Raw genomic sequence first — 4787 nt, forward strand, 5'->3', positions numbered from 1 at the left:
TTCAGTAGTATTAAGTATATTCACATTGTTGTGAAACAGATCTCCAGAAGTTTTTCATCTTACAAAAGTGAAACTCTATACCCAGTAAACAACAACTCTCCATCTACCCCTGCCCCAGCCCCTGGCAACCACCATTTTACTCTATGACTTTGACTCCTCTAGATACCACATATAAGTGGAATCATACGGTATTTGTTTTTTTGTTACTGGCCTATTTCACTTAGCATAATATCTTCAAGGTTAATCTGTGTTGCAGCGTGTGTTGGAATTATTACTTTTAAAGGCTAAATAATATTTTTTTGTATGTACATATCACATTTTGCTTATTGATTCATTCATTGAAGGACACTTGGATTGCCTTCACCTTTTGGCTACTGTGAATAATGCTGCTATGAACATGGGTATGCAAAATCTCTTCAACATGACACTTTCATTTTTTTTTTGATATATAACCCAAAGTAGAATTGCTAGATCATATGATAATTCTGTTTTTAATTTATTGGGGGAAATGTTATACTGTTTTCCATAGCAGCCGCACCATTTTATATTCCTACCAATAGCTCACAAGGGTTCCAATTTCTCACATTCTCACCAATACTTGTTATTTTCTTTTTTTAATAGTAGCCATCCTAATGGGTGTGAGGCCCAGAGAACTGTCATTCTTGAACTGTACAGCAGTTCCATGGATACCCCCACAAAGGGCTTATCTTTCTTTCACTGACTCAGAACTCTCTCAGTTTGAATAGGCTTTTCAAAAACAATTGGTGGCCAAAAAGAATAAACAACAACAACAACAACAAAGATGAAAAAAGTTAGTGGCCACTTTTTAACATCTCAGCTGCCTGAGGTGGTGATAACAGAGCAAACAAGAAGCTGACAAAAATACATGAAAGAAAAACCTGGGGAATGAGATGTCCAGAGGAGCTTTGAAAAGTTCTAACATATTCCTGGGACTCTGGAAGGCCACATGCATGTGTATATGCAGGGCTATAAGTATGCCCAGGAAGGAACTGAGGAGGCCCTAAGATCTCATCTCTGAATGACTCTGAAGCTCTGTGCAAGCAAGGGTAAAGGTTGAGGCAGAATTGTAAAGTACCTGTTGGAGTGTTCAAGGCATGCTCCAGCACACACATAGAAATTAGGCAAAGGTTGAAGACTTATTAGTTCAAGGAATTTAAGGAAATCTCTATCTAACCATTAGCTGACCAACAAGCTAATAAAGCAGAGCCTTTGTTAGACACATGAAACAAAGAATATAGACTTTACAGACTTAGTTTAGAAAAGTCACTAAAGAAACAGCAGCAACTCAAAACAACAAACAGTAACTATAACAAAGCCTGGAAAAGAGAGAATCTTAATTCCAGAGCTCCTCCATTATTTAAAATGTCCAGAATTAAAAATTGTAAAGGAACTAGAAAGCAAAGACCATACATAAGGGAAAAAAAGCAGTAAATAGAAACTATCCCCAAGGAAGCCCAGACACTGGACATACTATACAATGATTTTAAGTCACTAGTACAAATATACTCAAAAAACTAATGGAAACCATGTCTAAAGAACTAAAGGGAAGATTAATAGCAATGTCTCACCAAATAGAGACTATCAAAGATATAGAAATTTTTAAATTAACCAAAGAGAAATCCAAGAGTTAAAATGATTGAGTATCAAAATAATATATGAAAAAGAAAATATGAAATAATTGAAATAAAATTTCACTAGAGAGGCTCAACAGCAGATTTGAGCTGGCAGAAAAAAAAGTCATTGAACTTTAAGACTAAGACTATCCAGTCTGAGACACAGAAAGAAAAAAGAATGAAGAAAAATGAATACAGCATCAGAGACCTGTGGAACATCATTAAATGTACCTATGTATGTGTAATGAGAGTCCCAGAAGGAGAGGAGAGAGAAAGGGGCAGAAGAGATAATGGCCAAAAATTTCTCAAATTGATGAAAAAACATTAATCTACACATCTTCGGAACTAAAAAGCTCCAAGAGATCCATACCTAGATACGGGATCATCATTAAATTTTCAAACAACAGCAATAACAACAAGAAAAGATTCTTCAAAGTATCAATGAAGGGAATCATTTTTTTAATGAAGAGAATCTCTTCATTTATTTATTATTTTTAGCTTTCTTTATCCCTAGTAATATCCTTCACTCTGAAACCTACTTTTTCTGATATCAATGTAGCAATTACAACTTTCTTTTACCTACTGTTAGTATAGCTTTTATTTTTCCATCTTTTTATTTTTAACCTGTTTATATTATATATAAAATATATAATATAATACATATATATGTTATATTATATATATTTTATATATATATATTTTTTTAAATAATCAAGCATTTATTCTACTTTTTTTTTATTGCCTACAACACCTGGTCTTCCTAGGTGGTCTCCCATCCAAGTACTAACCAGGCCCGACCCTGTTTAGCTTCCGAGATCAGACATCGGCCTTGTTCAGAGTGGCATGGCAGTAGACCATGGACCATGGCTCCACGGGGGCATAAACCCAGGACCTTCTGTGTGTAAAGCAGACATGCTAACCACTACACTATGGAACACATCCATGCAGAGAATCTTGAAAGCAGCACACACAAGAGATCTTCAATAAGATTTACTCCACATAAACAAATTAAAAAGTAAGAATCATATGATCATATCAATAGATGCAGAAAAAGCCTTCGAAAAGATACAGCATCCATTTGTGATCAAAACATTTAACAAAATTGGTATAAAAGGAAAGTATTTTAACATAATAAAGGCCATCTATGACAAACCCTCAGCCAACATTATACTTAATGGTGAAAAACTAAAAACATTCCCTCTAAGATCAGGAACAAGGCAAGGCTGTCCACTATCGCCACTCTTATTCAATATAACATTGGAGGTCCTAGTGAGTGCAATCAGACAAGAGAAAGATATAAAAGGCATCCAAATAGGAAACAAAGAAGTCAAACTGTCAATATTTGCAGATGACATGATTCTCTCTATAGAAAACCCTAAAGACTCCACAAGAACACTACTAGAAACAATAAGCAAATACAGTAAAGTTTCTAGATACGAAATCGACATTCAAAAACCCATAATGAAGTGTCAGAAAAAGAAGTAGAAAAAATAATTCCTTTTGCAATTACAACAAAAAGAATAAAATATCTAGGAATAAATTTAATGAAACATGTGAAGGACCTATATAATGAAAATACAAGACCCTGTTAAAAGAAATCGAAGAAGATACAAAGAAATGGAAAGATATTCCATGTTCTTGGATTGGAAGAATCAACACAGTTAAAATGACCATATTACCTAAAGCATTATACAGATTTAATGCAATCCCCATCAAAATCCCATTGGCATTTTTTAAAGAAATAGAACAAAAAATCATCAGATTTGTATGGAAGCACAAAAGACCCTGAATTGCCAAAGCCATCCTGAGAAAAAAGAACAAGCCTGGAGGCAACACTCTGCCCAACTTCAAATTATACTACGAAGTGACGGTAATCAAAACAGCATGGTATTGGCAGAAAAACAGACACATGGACCAGTGAAACAGAATCGAGAGTCCAGAAATAAACATGTTTATATGGTCAAATAATTTTCGACAAAAGAGCCAAATAGTGCAGTGGAGAAAGGGAAGTCTCTTCAATAAATGGTGTTGGGAAAACTGGAAAGGCACCTGCAAAAGAATGAAACTAGACTATTGTCTATCACCACACACCAAAATTAACTCAAAATGGATTAAGGACCTAAATATAAGACCTGAAACAATAAAATGCATAAAAGAAAACATAGGAACGAAACTCAAGGACCTTGGACTTAAAGAGAATTTTATGAATTTGACCTCAAAGGCAAGGGAAGTAAAAGCAAAAAGAAATGAATGGGACTATGTCAAACTAAAAAGCTTCTGTTCAGCAAAAGAAATCATCAACAAGGTAAAGAGACAACCATCTGAATGGCAAAATATATTTGCAAGCAACGCCTCCAATAAGGGCCTAATATCTAAAATATACAAAGAACTCATACAACTCAATAACAACAACAACAAAAACAAACGATCCAATCAAAAAAATGGGCAGAGGACCTGAACACACACTTCTCCTTGGAGGACATACAAATGGCCAACAAATATATGAAAAGATGCTAAACATCGCTAGCTATTAGGGAAATGCAAATCAAAACCACAGTGAGATACAATCTCACACCCGTTAGAATAGCTATAATCAGCAGGACAAGTAATAACAAATGTTGGAGACGATGCAGAGAACAAGGAACCCTCATACACTGCTGGTGGGACTGTGAATTGGTACAGCCACTATGGAAAACAGTATGGAGGTTCCTCAAAAAATCTAAGAATTGATCTACCATATGATCCAGCAATCCCTCTACTGGGTATTTACCCCAAAGACTTGAAAACTCATATCCGTAAAGATATTTGCACACCGATGTTCATAGTAGCATTATTCACAGTGGCCAAGACATGGAAGCAACCAAAGTGTCCTATGATAGATGATTGGCTAAAGAAGCTGTGGTACACATATCCAATGAAATATTATTTCTCAGCCATAAGAAGAGATGAAATATTGCCATTTTTGACAACATGGATGGACCTTGAGATAATCATACTAAGCAAAATAAACCAGACAGAAAAAGTTGAAAATCACATGATATCATTCATATGTAGGACATAAACCTAAAAGCAACAAATGAACAGGACAAACAGAGACTCACGGACATGGACAATGGACTAGCAGTTACCAGAGGACTAGACTAGTGGTTACTA

General features: G+C 35.1%; 1 pseudogene; it reads right to left on the minus strand.

Annotated features, from left to right (window-relative positions):
* Nucleotides 1–2373: 2373 nt before the first annotated feature.
* LOC120592941 (uncharacterized) lies at nt 2374–2489 on the minus strand (annotated as a pseudogene).
* Between the last annotated feature and the right edge of the window lie 2298 nt (nt 2490–4787).

This window comes from Pteropus medius, unplaced genomic scaffold, assembly GCF_902729225.1.
Source record: "Pteropus medius unplaced genomic scaffold, Ma_sr-lr_union100, whole genome shotgun sequence".
Lineage (NCBI taxonomy): Eukaryota > Metazoa > Chordata > Mammalia > Chiroptera > Pteropodidae > Pteropus > Pteropus medius.